This window comes from Rhinolophus sinicus, chromosome 3 (genome assembly GCF_057876585.1).
Source record: "Rhinolophus sinicus isolate RSI-liver-muscle chromosome 3, RSI-T2T, whole genome shotgun sequence".
In the NCBI taxonomy this organism is placed as follows: Eukaryota; Metazoa; Chordata; class Mammalia; order Chiroptera; family Rhinolophidae; genus Rhinolophus; species Rhinolophus sinicus.
The window spans coordinates 58,785,418-58,802,676 of record NC_142503.1 but is presented as its reverse complement, the minus strand read 5'-3'; positions in this window follow the sequence as shown (position 1 = coordinate 58,802,676).

The window sequence follows — 17,259 nt, the reverse complement described above, 5'->3', positions numbered from 1 at the left end:
GTTTCTATTATTATCATCAATATTATTATATTATTATGATTATGATTATTATTATATTTAAAAGTGAACAAAATGTATACTAATTTATACAGGCCTTTACAAAGGCCTTTCCAATTTTGCTATCTACTCTTCCTCTCATTTGTTTATTGAATTGACTTTTAATTTAACACATTTATTATTATTAAATTCATGTTTCTCTTTCAGTTGGTGTGATTTTTTTCCTCTGATGTGGCTACATCGAAAGTAATTTAATCAGTTTGCTAATGTTCTCAAAGCCCAAAGACAGAAAAAAAATTTTTTTGAGAGAAAAAGTAGAAGTTAACTTTTTTCACAAATATCTTCCTGGCTGCGTTGGATAGCAGGATGTATTGAGTTCATACATCTTAAATATAAAGGAGGAGTATAGCTATATCACATCCTATATTGGCACAGTATATTGACATGTATTATGTATGATGTTACACTGTTTAAATTATTAGAAATCACATTAAAAGAAATTATAATAAGATAGGGCTTTTTACCAAATCTCGAATATTTGGCAAAGATATGATAATCAAGTTTAATCCTTGATTTACAAATAAGACTTTGAGCTCTCAGAATTTTAGAACTGTATTCTATATCATGATTTCTTTGCATTTCATTAAAAGTAATGCAAAGTACAGCTTAATTCAGCATAGTACATGTATAGTTTACCTATAGAATCGGGGCTTAATTATACTCTCGGACTTGATAGATATTAATGCATATCCTAAAAATTGTTTTGGATGTACTCTCACTAATGTCTGCTCCTTCAATGGTTTAATTTTGTTGCAAATTAAATTCCCTGACTACGTGACAAAATAACATAATAGTTATTGTTCTAGTTTAAGTTCTAAGAGTAGAGAAGAAAGATTTGCAACAATCTGCTCTTTGATTGGACAGAAACATGTATTGTTAATTTGAAGCATTACTTAGGATCACTCAAAGGATCAAAATTATTATGTCCTCATTAGCATGGGTAGAAAGAGCTTTAAGGTCTGTCTAAGCTTTAGAATGGACTGCAATCACAAGGTTGCCTCTGAAGATACACAGATCAGATAATGGAGCACAGTGGATGAGCATTCTATTTGAAAATTAGCTATATGTCATTAGAATTTACCTGCAACATTCCACTAACTACAAATTCTCATCAATGCCTGTAAAAACGTTTACTACCTTTCCCCTTTACAACTCAAAGTAGGTAACAAGTCTCATGTTCTGAAAACTATCTGGCCATCGGCATTTGATGTCTTTGCTTTCAGATCTTTTGCTCTTGATTTATTACTGTAACCAAGTTTTTAAATGTTCTCATCTTACACGTAGTGGCTAAATAGATTATAAAATTAGTTATAATACTTCAAAACATATTGTTGAAATGTAGAAAGGCTTGTACTTTGAAAGTCTAAGAAGTGGCCTAGATTCTGAGGGAACTGACTGGTCATTAGTGCCAAGCAATGCGAACAGCCGTTATCCTTCAATTAGACTAATACGTACTTTCTACAACTGGTGGAGGAGAATCTGCCAGAGTGTTGTCATTTTGGCATTGTCAAAAGGCACAGGATATGTTACTAGAAAAATATCTAATGTATTAGCAGTCATTGTGGAGAGATTTCCTGAATAGTGTTTTACAATCTGTTGCACTGTGCATATTTATTTAATGTATTATTTGTTTCACAGTCTGATTCTTTGTTTAAGGTAAATGTAAATAACCCAGAATTAGAGTTATGAAATAGGTAGTTTTCAGCATTCAGTGTTACTTGTTAGAAATTAAAATTTTAAGTACTCAGGAGCTCACAAATAATGAAACAGTTTTAAAAAACACAACCCTTTTCTAAAAGATTAATAATTATTTTTAAAAGTAGGTAATTTTCCCATTTCTGAAATACTTTTGCATTGCTTATTGAGCCAGGATGTTTTTGGTACAATTTTCTTCAGTGTTGTTTGGTGGATGTCCTTGAGGGGGTATATATGATCTCATGCTGTGCATATTAGTAGTCCAGACAGTGCTGTGATGACAATAGCCCCTAAATCCCAAAATCTCAGTGGCTTAAACAAAACAAGAATTTATTTCTCACTCACACTACATGTTCAGTGGGGTGCAGCAGTAGTCTTCAGATTAGTTGGAGACTCTCTTTATCATAGTTACTCCAAGACGCAGCTGATGGAGGCTTTATCTCAACACATACTTAGATAACTACTGAGGCAGGAAAAGGGAACTTGATGAATTACTCCATGGCTCTTAAAGCTTCTGTCTGGAAATGACATGCATCACATTTCTTTAGCCAAAGTGAGTCATATGATATTGAGTAACCCCAAACAGGGTAGATTAACACTTCTACCTTGTGTCTTGAAGGAGGAGAAATGGAAAATTCCTGAATAGGCTTCCTGACTTGACTACCACAAGGTTTACTGCTTATAACTATGAAGGGAAGTCACTGCTTCTTAAGCCACCAAGAGTGAAAAGCATTTGATACAGAGTTGTATTTTCCTGCCTAGCAGAAATTAAATACTTAAGTATTATTCTGGCAGGTGGAATATATAATATTATAGAGTTTGGTTCTTTAATTTAAGCATTATGTTTGAAACACTGTTAAGTATTATCAATAATTTAAAAAATTCAATACATTTTATACATAAATAGAATATTTCAATCAATGAAAACACTCCTTTAAGGATTTTAAGGAAATCTTGATGCAGCCTACATATTTTGGTGCCTTATTTTGTTCTACCACCTCACTAACAATAGTGATATGAGGATTGTCCCAAATCTTACATTTTATATTTTCCCACAACTAATAGACATATCAGATGCCCAAGATATCACCTGAAAAAATCTCCTTGGGGACAATGTAGATGTACATGTGCTGTTATTGTTACCTATTTTTGCACACTGTTTTCTAATAAAATTTTCCCTACCACCTTCACTAAATTAAAAGAATTAATCTATCCTCCTTCCTTAAACAACTGGAAAAAAAAGACAAAACATACGAAACAGTGGGCATTGGACAAAAATTAGTATAGGACAGTGATCTAAGGGAAGGAAAATAAATGAGCTGTGTTCTATGATTGTCCCAGTTTATTGCCTGTGATTTTTCTTTTCTTTTTTTTTTTTTTTTTAAAGTTTATTGGGGTGACAATTGTTAGTAAAATTACATAGATTTCAGGTGTACAATTATGTATTACATCATCTATAAATCCCATTGTGTGTTCACCACCCAGTAAGTTCTCCTTCCATCACCATATATTTGATCCCCTTTACCCTCATCTCCCACCCCCCAACCCCCTTACCCTCTGGTAACCACTAAACTATTGTCTGTGTCTATGAGTTTTTGTTTCTCATTTGTTGATCTTGAGAGTATAATGCTAAGTGTAATAAGTCAGACAGAAAAAGCAGAGAACCATATGATTTCACTGATATGTGGTATATAAACCAAAAACAACAAAAGAACAAGACAAGCCTATGATATTTCTAATTCTTATCAGACTTTATGCAAGATTGTTGAGAACCAATGAGAGCCCGGTGGTCTTCCTGAGTTGAAAAGGCAGGGGAAGCCAAAATGGCTAGAATTTGCAGAGCAGACTGCCAGAAAGGAGAGTTGTACTAAAAAGAGAGAGATCTGCCAAAGCAGAGAGAGCTCTGAAGTCTGTACAGGCTTCTCCTTAAGTCTTTAGTTATGTACATAATGAGTGCATGTCTGAGAAAACTACTCAAGGTCAGAGAAAGAATCTCTGAAAGAGAGTAGTCAGAACAATCCCTGATGATCACAAGAGATGAGAATAGTTTGTATTTCCACAATGCAGAGAAGGAAAGGCCTCATAATACACAGTGCATATGGTAGAATACTCAAAATGGGTATCGCCTCAGTTTGGGGGCAAAATTTTCGCTAGGCTAAAGATTGCCTTGGAACTGCCTAACAAAGTTTAAAAGCAAACTTTGAAGTGATAAAATGGTATCCAAGTAACTTGCTTCCTAAACCAATGATTAAGAATATTTAGCGCAATAAAAAATGTATGTGTCTGTATTCCACAAGATAAAACAAAACAAAAATAGCATCAAACCAAAAACTGACATGGATGCAGGATATAAACTATGAAAAGGAGGAAAATCAATCAATACAAACGCAATGAAACAGGATAAAATTAGTATAAAATGACATTAAAACAGTTATCAATATTCACATATTTAAGAAGATGTTCTAATATCCTAATTTGTGGAGTATACCAGAGATTTAATGTAGAAATAATACCAATTCCTTACATAAAATTGCAAGCAGCAGACCACTTCCAACTCATTCTACAAGTAATCCATGAAACTAGTATTATCCTGTATATAATACACAGCATTATAAGAAAAGAAATAGTATATAAATACACAGCATTATAAGAAAAGAAAACTATGGGCAACATCACTCATGAACATAGATACAAAAATTCTTAAACTTTTAGCAAATTAATCTAACAATATATATAAAAGAATAAGATCATAATTAAGTGGGCTTTATCACAAGAATGCAAGATTTGTTAATGATTCAAAACTTAATGTAATCTATCATGTTAAGAGATTAAAGAAGAAGAAGAAAGGTATTAGGGTATCTCAATACATACAAAGAAAACATTTTTCAAAAATCCAGTATTGATTTCTGATAAAAATTCTCTACAAATTAGGAATAGAAGAAAACTTACTCAATTTGATAAAACCCATCTATACAAAATTTACAGTTAACATCATATGTGAGTGTAAAAGCATTGAATGTTTTCCCCTAGGATCAAGAAGAAAATGAGGATATCTGCTCTCATTATTTCTATTCAGTCTTGTACTGGGGATTCTAGTCAGTAGGTAAAGACAAGAAATAAAATCATACAGGTCGGAAATGAAGAGTGAAAACTTTATTTGCCGATGATATGATAACCTATGAGGAAAATTTAGAAGATCTACCAGAAAACTACTACAATTTAAAAGACAATATCATTTAAGATAGCATAAAAATAATGAAATACTTAAGGGATAAATTTGAAAAACAATTTGCAATATGTCTACACTTAAAATTACCAAATATTGTTAAGAGAAATTAAAGGTAAATAAATGGAGCGATATACCATATTCATAAATTAGAAGACTCAATATTATCAAGATAGTTATCCAAAATTAACCTATAGATTCAATGCAACTCCAATTAAGATTAATCCCAGTAGGTATTTGAAGATATTGACAAACTGATTATGCATTTGTTTGGCAATGCTGGATCTACAATTGCCAGAATGACTTTCACTTTTCCAACTTTGAGAAAAAAATTGGAGTACTTATGCTACTTGATAAAAATATTTAATATTAATCTTGAGTAATCAAGATAGTGTGATAATGGCAAAAGTATTAATGGAACACATACACAATCTAGAAATAGAGCCTAATATATATAGTCAATTGATTTTTAATAATGATGTCAAGGTAATTAAATGGTGAAATTATCATCTTTTCAATGAATGATTTTGGAATAATTGAATAGCCATAATTTATTTTTTTTTAAAGAAAGATCTTTGACATTTTTTTATATCATATGCAGCAATTTAATGGAAATGAAATGTAGACATAAATGAAAGTTTAAAACAGTACAAGTGCTAGAAGACAATAGAAGAAAAACTTTCTAATTTTGTTTAAGCAAGTATTTTTAATGATAAAAATCACAATCCATGAAATAAAAAATTTGTAAATTGGACTTTGTCAAAATTAAAATAATCAGATCTTCAAAAGACATCCTAAAAATGAAAAGATAAGCTATAGACTTGGAAAAAATATTTCCAAAACATATTTGATAAAAGACTTGTGTTCAGATGACATAATAAACCCACAAAATTCAATAATATGTAAACAAACAAACTAATTTAAAAATGGGCAAAGGATTTGACTTGACAATTCACCAAAGAAGGTACTCAGCATCATTAGTCATTAGGAAATGCAAATTAAACCACAATTAGATATGCCAACACACCCACTAGAACGGTTGAAATTAAGAGGACTTACCACAACAACTGACAATGAAGCTGTGGAATAGAGATCTAATATCTCTATATGGATATTGTGAATAAAAAATATTATAACTGCTTTGGAAAATGATTTGGAACCTAAAGAGTTAAATGTATTTCTACTACACAATACAAGCATTCCATTTCTAGATATATACCCAAGAAAAATAACATATGCCCACATAATTATTTTCACAGAAATGTTCATAGCAGATTTATTTGTAACAGGCAGTAACAAAATAATTCAAATGATCAACAGGTAGATATACAGAGGGTGCCAAAATAATGTATACATATTTTAAGAAAGGGAAACTGTATTAAAATACTCACTATATACCAATAACAAAAGATGAATACAAGTCATGTTTGACTTCTGCAATTACAAGAGGTGCTCAAAGTGGTTACCATCAGCGTCCAGACACTTCTGATTATGGCAAACTACTGCTTAAGCAACGTTGACCCAACTGTCCACTTGTATACATTTTTTTTCACCCCCAATATATAAACAAATTGTGGTATGTTCATAAATAGAATACTAGTTAGTAACAAAAAGGAACATGACAACATGGTTAAATCTCAAAATAGTTATGCCAGACATAAAAAAGTATTTATTCTATGATTCCATTTATGTGAAATTCTAGAAAATGCCAGCTAATGTATAGTGACAGAAAGCAGGTAAATAGTTCGCTAGAGATGGCAGGTGGGGGAAAGGAAATGAAGGGCTTGATTATATTGAGGCACAAAAAATCGGGGGGAGTAATTGATATGTTCATTACCTCTGTTGTGATGATGATTTTCTGAGTGGATACATGTTAAAACTCATAAAATTCTATATCAATATGTGCAATTTCTTGTACATTGATCATACCTCATAACGCTCTGAAATCAAGAATAATATATCTGTACTAAAGGAAGATCTCAGATATCTTCATTTGCATATGATCAGTAATAACAGCTTTTACATACATCAAAAGTGACTATTTACAAGTGTTTTTCTTTTTTGAATGAAAAATACATGGGCTTTGACCGTTAGACCATTTAACACATCTCCTGAGATATAAAACTAAAGCTATACCTAAGAAATATATGGATTTGAAATTGTGCTTATGTGCCTTACTGACTATTCATATAAATGAAATAATCAATTTGGCTTTGATAATCAATTCTTAAAGACAGCTGAAATGTACAAATCAACGCTGTGCATGGGTTAGCCCTCCATGACCCATTGTGGTCTTAATAACATTATTAGAAGAAAAATGTCATTGTCCAATGTGATCTCATAAGCCACCACAATTTATAGCCACCCCTACTTATTTTCTATTCTAAAGAACAACTTTGTGGCTTCGCTTGAAGAAAGTGAAGTCTTTTGTTTCTCCCTGAGGTTGTCATACCAACAACAATTATTCATATCTAATTGGTCTGTAGGAGGTCAGGATCAGCAGCCTAAAAACACACTTTAAGTGTTTCAGATTCCAGTTCAGTGGTGAAATTGTACCAATCTCTCTCTTGATAGTAATATTCTAAAATGCCTGTTTTAGACCTCTTGTTTGCCCCCTCTTTTTTTCCCCCAGAAGTTTCAGTCCATTAATAAGAAATAAAATTGGGATGCTTGTGACTATAAAATATGATTGTTTTACCTCTTCTTAAATTTATCCTCCACTTTTTTGGAATTGGATGTGAAATAATGCTTTTATATTTTCAAAACTATGCTCTCCAGTTTGCAGTATATTTTATGTATCTGAAAAATGAAAACACTGACAAAGTTGAAGCCAACCTAAATCTAGTTAAATTATTTTGTAACTACCTAAACTCCCATCTTCCTTCCTGCTTCCTCGTTTTTATTTTCAATACGAAAGTTTTATTTTATCTACTCTATATCTGACTCAATATGTTCATGTGTCACAGCTAAGGGCCTGTTATAGCTAAGGATCTGTTATAGCTAAGGGCCATGGCCAGGTGTTTAGCAAGGATAGTAAATTAGAAATGAAACAAAATAAGATTTGGTAATACTCACGTTATCAATACTAGTCATTTGTTGGTTTGAATTTGAGACTTCCTGTAGTTTTTTATGCTGGTTTGATTTTCATAATCACAACAAAATTTACCAAATCTAGCATTTTATAGAAAAGATTGAGTCAACATTTTCATATGTTGATACGAGGTCAGACAATTAAGTTCACGAACTTGTTGCAATGATGTTGCTAACTTTTTTGATATCAGAGGGATTATTCATTATGAATTTGTACCAACTGGACAAACAGTTAATCAAGTTTACTATTTAGAAGTGCTGAAAAGGCTGTGTGAAAAAGTTAGATGACCTGAACTTTTTGCCAACAATTCCTGGCTCTTGCATCACGACAATGCACCAGCTCACACGTCACTGTCTGTGAGAGAGTTTTCAGCCAGTAAACAAATAACTGTATTGGAACACCTTCTCTACTCACTTCATTTGGCCCCCACTGAGTTCTTTCTTTACCCAAAGATAAAGGAAATATTGGAAGGAAGACATTTTGATGACATTCAGGACATCAAGGGTAATATGACGACAGCTCTGATGGCCATTCCAGTAAAGAGTTCCAAAATTGCTTTGAAGGGTGGACTAGGTGCTCGCATTGATGCATGACTTTCCAGGGGGAGTACTTCAAATGTGACCATAGTGATATTCAGCAATGAGGTATATGTGGCACTTTTTCTAGGCTGAGTTTGCGAACTGAATTGTCTGAACTTGTACTTGTTAACAGTGGCATAGAGCCTTCCAAAATCCATCCAATATTTTTCCATGCAAAAGAAATGTAAACATATCAATGATTTATAAATATGGTGATGGTTCTTCGCTCCAGAGGACTAGAATATCTGCCTGTGTTTAAATTACATATATTTATATGTATATATGTATATCCATGTCCTCAAGCTTTGGCTTGATCTAATTTCTTTAATTTACTCAGTCCCTCAGCAGTAATAATATGCCATTTGGGTAACTTTTTGTCCCTAATTATAATTTAATAGCATCATCTATTTTGTCTAGAATATTAAACTCACAAACAGCAATGTAGATAACCTTATTCCCTTAAATATAGCCCCTAATTGTCTTAAAATATTGGCAGAAAATATTATTGAAAGATAGAAAATCACATAAAAAGGAGAAACTTTTATGCAGTATTTGAAACACATGAATTAGCTAGTGCTCAGATAATAGAAGTAGCTATTAATTTACTCAGAAGTTCTGGGGAAGGTAGCTTTATAGAAGCATAACAGACAAGTCGGAAGAATTATTTCAGTAAAAAAAGAACACTGATGGGATTCAGTGTGATACAACTTATCATTGCTAATGACTGTAGAATGTAGTTAAGACTGTAACTTAACACACAACAATATGTTCATCCTGTTGATTCTTAGCTGTGTGATTTAAACAAGTTAACTAACATTTTCAAATCTAAGATTGTTCACCTGTCAAAGGGCAATGATAATTTCTACTTCAAAGTATGGATGTGAATGGTTAAATGGAATTATGTGCATTTAGTACTAAACACCAAGTGAGCATTCATTAAATACATAATAGCAATAGAATTCAGAGAGAATAAAACAATTGGACTGATTCGAAAAGAGAATAACTGAATAACATAATTATGGGAATGATTGGATAAAATGAAAGATTAAAAAGTAAGTTTGAGGCTGTATATCAACTTTTTAAAAAAACAGACTTTATTTTTTAGAGCAATTTTTGACTCAACAAAACTTAGGGAAAGGCACAGAGATTTCCCATATGCCTCCCACCACAACATATGCATAGCCTCCCTCCCCTCACCAAAATGGTACATTTGTTACAACTGATGAACCTACACTGACACATCGTAATCACCCCAAGTCCACAGTTTACATTAGAATTCACTCTTGGAATTGTGCATTCTGTGGGTTTGGACAAATGTATAAAGGCATGTATCCATTATTGCAGTATTATACAATAGTTTCACTGCCCTCAAAATCTAGCTAGAGCTGGCTGGGGTTGGGTATTTCCCTTCACTCAGGTCAGTTAGTTTCTGATAGAGCTCCAGAAGGTTAGATTCTGTTAAACAGTTTCTCCTGAGGGCGGACCTGGTTAAGAAGAATAGAATGTTCTAGTGTTCCTTTTTTTCTCTTGGTGGAAGCATGAGGGGATTTTTCTCAAATATTTATGTGAGAACCAGGTTGAACTCCTGGAGGTAATACTCAAAATTGTGTGGGGTTACCCCTATGACTGGGTGGGTCTCCCTGGAGATTTAACTCTAGGAGTTGTACACACTAAGCCTCCAGTAATTTGTCAATTACAGTTCCGGTTTTCATCACGTCTCTGCCTGCCCCACCACCCCCTCCTACAGCTTTTTCTGCTCATGGGCTTCTCTGCTACAGTAAGTTGCGAGTGTCTTTTTTTGTCTGTGTGTCTCCAATTTTCAGGAAGCAGTTTTCCCTGTGATCTACTTCCTTTGTAGATCTAGGAAGAGTTATTGATTTTTTTCAGTTCAGTTTTTTCTTGTTAGGACCGAGTGGCGACTTCCAAGGTTTATACATGCCACTTGGGAAACTGGAAACCTGATATCAGCTCTTGATAATCATTTAAGATATTTTATGACAGATATATAAAATGAATTTAAAAATATTACTTTCAGATTCAGTCCTCAAAACATTTTGTCTTTGAAATTAATGTGATATTTAAACAAATCACTGTGTCAATGACTTGTTAAACTTTCATTAGCTTAAAGAGTATTGAAGATGTTGATGACAAAATAAATTATTTTTTTAAATAAGCATTCGTATTTCATTACTTATATTTTATTTTCCTATATAAAAACTCATTTTAAAGATAAATATTTCAAGGTGCTACCAAATACTGCGTGATTATGTGCATGGTTTGTGTATGTCTGTGTACACATGTATTCTCTCTCCTTGTCTCCTCTATTTTGCATTTATTTGTGCCTGTTTTGAAGTTGGTTCAATCTCATAACAGCATTTAATTTGATGAAGCACTGGATAATGTGAGAAAATGTAATCAGGACCTTGGTTTAAAAAAAAAAAGACATAAGACGGCTGTTCCTGCAGCTCAAGAGCAGAACACAATTTTTCCTGAGGAATCTCAGAAAAACCTAGTCCAATCTGTGTTGTTTGTCATCACTGATGTGTATGTTTGAGGAAAAATATCAATGTGATTTGTAGAACCCTAAAATTATTTAAGATATGACATGTAGAAAGAGTATTGGTTGTTGGAGTTCGTACACTGGAAAATGGAAGAAAGCCAAAGCATTGGCACCAACACTCCGCTCTTGTTAAGAAAATGCCAAGGGATCTTTTCACAAGAGTAACTCGCAGATTGCAGTATAGTTACCTTAGCTGGCTCCTGATGTGCAGTATCACACCACATTTAAATTTCCATCTGTGGTGTCTGGAGCTATTGTTCTCACTGTGAATTTTATTTTCTTTTTTCCCCCAAAGTAAATCTACAGGGTCTGAAAGACCACAAGACACAGTTCCTTTCCTTTAGTGGGACAAAAAGAAGTTACAAATGAAATTTGTAGTCTTCCTGGCAACTATGGAATCATTTCATCTTTCAAAACAAGTAATTTTATATTAAAATTCCGCATAGAAAATACTATATATTGATATATCTGGAACCATTATTTTTTCTTGGAATGTCTTCAGTGTTCTATTGCTACATTATGCCTCTATGAATGGGAAAAATGAAGATGGTGTGTTCCTTGTCCTTTCTCTGTGAAACTTATTAACTTTTTTAGAGCGATCCCCAAATAATTGATGGTTATAAATTAACTTAACTGCATTGGTAAAGGTAACTATTTAGCAATTGATTTTAATACAGTTTTATTTGTGCAATGTTTCCTTTGTACTAGCTGAGCTGTGATGCTGAAATTTCACACACACACACACACACACACAACATCTGGTTCGTAAGTGCAGTAAATTGAAAGGAACATTAAAGTTCATGAGCTAATTATATGACTAATCTTCCTGCTTTAAGAAGAGGCAAAGACTTTGAGCCTTCCCATTTTACTTTTTTTTATACAAAGGAAAACATGCTGTACTGTATTCAATTCTCAAGACCTTGGGAGAAAAACTGAAATTATTGTTTTAAGATCTGTGAAAGGAAACCTTATGTAAAGTGTTTGTATATATTTTAAAGCTAAGAGGTATACATTTGGTGATGTCTTTCTTATTCCTTGTCTTAAATATTAACCTAATAACCATTTTCTATTTTGAATGTATAATTTTTCTTCTGGAATATATATACACATATATTCTTCTCTTCATATATGCATATATATATATATGTTCATATTTTCAATATATGCACAATATATAATTTTTATCTCTTCTCCATTTTCTCCATTACAAGTTCACATACAAAGCACTTAAAACAGTATCTACCAGTCATACATCAATAAATACTAATTAAGTAATATTATAATTATTATAATGTTGCCACTGAAATGGCTTTCTAATCAGTATCACCCGTTTTAGAGGTTGCATGATCTGCAAGCACCTTGAGAAATAAATGATCAGCCCAAGAAACAACAGTAAAGCAAATTCTATCTCTTTTCCTCAGCAACCCTGTTGCTAAGCAACCAAGTTTATTTATCCTCTCCTGTTTGGGTCAAGACTGGGCATAATGGGCTCATGTTGCATGTTGTCAGAGAAACAAAGGAGGTAGTGGCTGAGTGATGAACTTTAAACTTCTTGGCTTGGCATTGTTTTTCCACTTAGTGACCTCCTGGGTAATTCTTAGCATATTATTCCACTTCTTTAGGGTTGTTTCTTTTAGATCATTAAGTTAACAATTATATATAGGGGACTTTTTGCAAAGTGCATGCATCCTGATATAAAGATAGTCCAAATAATATGACAAAGCAATTGGACTTCAAGACAAATATTTCAAACCTTTCAAACAAAAAATAGCATAGAAGTGCCCCTTTTGCCAAAGTGAAACCTTTTTTTTTTTTTTTTTTTTTTTTTTTTTGCTGATTTGTTTTTTAGTTCCTTTAAGAACTGAACGGCAGAAGTGATTGACAAGGCAGTATATACATTTCCAAAGCCAATTCTTATGACATAGTGCTACAAATAAAAATGTCTATAAAGATGCATAAGTTATTTTTGTAGTAATAGAAGGGATGAGTTACATGCCATTTCATTTTGATGAACTTGAATCCAGTTTCAAATCAACAAGATTGCCCTATACAATAAACTACTGATTGTGACTGCTGGCGTTAACAGTAATAGGACAAGAAGATGGGTGGCACAATTTTCTCCATTCAGCTATTCATTTTCCTACTGCTTTGAAGGAGTTTTATGTCCTCATGATCCTTCTCAAAGTTAGCCTGATCAATTGTGGTAAATGTGCCCAGTAGAGCTGATGAATACACAGGCAACTTTGTTGATTGCTAAGTAGTGTCAGTTTGGCCTCAGATCCTCATTTCTGTCATAGTTCTCAAAGTATGAATTTAGGACCAGGGTGTTTTTGCACCCTTTTAAGATAATACTCTGTACTTAACGCCTACTTAGTTTTTACGCACACTACTAAATAGGAGAAATAGATGTACAGAAGACGATATCCTCAGGCCATATTATCTTTATCTATTTAGTCTCTCTGAACTCTGCAAATTCATTTTTTTCTCTGCCAGTGCTAACTAGAAACCATATGATGTGTTGTATTCAGTTGGAACAAAAACCTTTGTAAGAACTGTAATAGGATAGAAAACATCAACAAAACCTCTCCTTTTCTCAGTCATCACAATCTTTAGCTCTGACATTTGGGTTTGAAGTTTGGAGAGACTATGAAAGGCAGTGAGAATTATTTCTCAACTCCAAAAAGGCTTTCTTTTGTAGGAATCCAAGTTTCCATTTTTGTAGCAAATATATAACTCAACGTAAATGTCAAGGTTTAAAGAACATTGAAACACAACATGGATATTTATTTGGAAAAAAAATCACTTGATAAATTTCAGAATACGCTGTTTTGTTTATTTTTAAAGAACCTGTGAAACTATACTGTTGGATTCACTCAATAACAGTTTTCCGGTGGCAGGTTGCTGTGTTCACCAGTTATAATGTGCCTTACTTCCCGCTTTCATTTGGTGTGTAGCACATGCTTGTGTGGTTGCTATTTGTTTAAAATGATTCTTACTGATATGTTGTTGAGAAAACAATGAGAAAGATACCTTTGTAATGTCCACATACCTAGTTTATTATCCATTATCCATTCTTGACAGCTTAACTATGTCTCACTGAAGCTACCCCATGAGTTCAAACATATCTTCCATAGTACAAACTAGAATGTTGGCCAGATACTACCTGTATTTCTAACTACAGATGATGCCAATTGTGGAGGCATAATTTAAGATTATTAACCATTTGCTATGGATTTGAAAAAAATCAGTTTTTCCTCAAAAATTCTGTGAAAAGTAAGAATTAGAGTAGATTTTCTTCTCATTGTTTTCTCTATTCTTTGTTAGAGTAGTAGTATAATAAAAAAAAAAAATGTTGGATTCTTGGTCTGTGTAAACTCTGCTAAAAGCTTTGTGTGCTTAATTTCAATTGATCCTTAAAACAACCCTTCAAAGTAGAAGAGGTGCTATTTTATTTCCACATTCCTGGTAAGAAACCTAAGGCACAGAGAAGTAGCTCAAGTCATGTAGTTCGTGATAGCAGAGCTGGGATTCCAATCCAGGCAACCTCATTCTGAATGTTGCCCTGCGTACTGCTATGCTACCCAGTATTAAACCAACAGAAAGAGGTATCAACATGAGATAGAATTATTTATTGAAAAGTTTTCCTTTTAGATGTTTTACATGTGTTGATTATTGCCAATCTTCATATAAAAATTTCCAAAATAATATAAACTTAAATTTCAATATTAATTAGAGCCAAATTGCTACGCCTTTTAAGTCTTGGACTATAATAGTTAGGAGGGGCTTTTGCAATCTCTCTGTCTTATTCACACATTGTATGAATCTGAGGTCTGTGAAATATAGTTATTTTCATCAACTGATACACCTGGTTAGACTCAGAGCCAGCATAAGGACTTGGGTCTCTTGGCTCCCAATGTGTTGATTAATTATGTTTCTTTCTTATTTATTAAAGAACACAAATTCGGGAGCAAATCCACCATGTTTTTCATTTAAGGAGATGTTTTCTACCTGAGCATATTGTGTTCATCTGAAGTTCACTATATCTACACATGAAAATTTGGGCAGAATATACACCTCCATACATATACTAAATTCCAACCCCTTCCCAAAGTGTTTGAGGCAGTTAAGTCACAGTTGTGGATATGTAAGAAAAGAGTCGCTGGTAGCAAAGGTCTAAATAACTTGCTGATTGCTAAAGATGATATTGATTAGCAATGTTACTGTTAGATGGAAATGTTAGATGTTCCCTGATTCCACTGGAAAATACCAAGGAGAGAATTTTAATGTCATTTTAAAGATACTATCTGGGAACATGTGGATGAATTTAATACATTCCATGTCCTGTGGGCAGAATTTTTAACACTCTCGAATGCTTCACACTTTTATGTACCAGGTCAAATCCACTTTCAACAATTCAGGCTAGATATGATTAAGAAAAAAAAGTTTCTTAAGATATTCACCAGTGTGGAAAAAAATCTACAGACATTTTTAACAAAAGAGTTCAATTTCTGTGAGCTCTGTACAAGAGAGAAGAGAGCAATGTCATGTGTTTTCACAGGATTTTCCGACAATCTCCTATGTCAAAGAATTATAGAATACTTTTAATTACCCCACCTACTCCTTTTATTCACATGGAATCAGGCTACATAACATTAAAAATTTATAATCTAGACTTTTATCATTTCTTTCCCTTATATATTTGGATAATTTGCAATTTATTTGTCAATTATTTTGAGGATTTCCAAGAAATCTTTTTTTCTATTAGCAATTTTTAGTTTTCTTTAACTAATTGAATGCCACCCTAATCCCAGCAATTTATGTCATTTTCTTAAAAGTTGGTATTAAGGGAATTTCTCAAAGAATGTTTACCTCTTCATAATTTTCTTCTATTTCTTAATTTAAGGATCTGTCATCCTGGTTGTATCATACAAGTAGAACAATGTCTATCCCATAACAAATACTAACACTTGTGAAATTAATGAGTTTTGTTGGATTCTTTTCATTTAGCCAACTGTTTGCTTCGTTTGGAGTGAAAATTAAGTTACTTTGATCATACCAATGAGTTATATATCACCCATTGTACAGATAGTCCTTGCATGTATTGCCCCATGGCTATTAATAGGAAATGACCTACATTGTAATAATTATTTTAATATTCTCGACTATCATAATCATCATCAAAGGAGTCACGACAGCATTATTTCAAGATGTACACTAGAGGGTGGTGTTTTACCTGGACACTAGACCTATCAATGCATTGGCTTTGAGAAAGAATGAAAAATTTTTACAGGAAATATTTCCCATGTTTAATGTTACATAATTCTCAGCACATATGCCCCATTAACAAAGTTGATAAACCCCAGGGAATGGAAGCAGAGACTGAGTCATTTGGCGGCCTTGCTATCTGGTTTCTTCAACACATTCCGGTAGGTGTTTGGTTTTCCTGAGCTCCACATGCAGAGTGTCAGTTGAAAACCAACACTGATCACTGGGTGAGAATATATTTGACTCTATCTAACTACAGGGAATTGGAAAGTAAATGAGGCAAATAGTGAATGTGGGTAAAGCTCTTAAACTCACCATTTCAATCTTTGAATCCTCTGAATGATATACATGTACTTCCATGACTGACCTGAGAAGAAAACAAAAACCAATAGGGGAGGGAAAATTTATCTCTGGAAGAACTCATGTTTCTCTCTGTACCTGCCTACTTTGGTTTTTATTTAGTTCAAAAAAAAATAAAATTATTTCTAATCTAGTGCAACCCAACTCTCACAGTAGCTTGCATGGGATGATCAAAATGTTGCTATATGTTTATCCTCTCAGTAAACATTTTAATGTTACAGATAAGTTATGGCTTTGGTTTACTCATTTTGCTTGTAGCTGGTGCTTTCATCTTTGAGTATTTCTCAATTGACTCTTCTGATATTGATAGAAAATTTGCTCAAATCATAAATTCTGTTGTGATTTCCCATGACATGTGTCCAAAATTTCATCAACTTTTATCTGGACATTTGAATGAATACATGAAAGATGGAAAAAAAAATCTCAA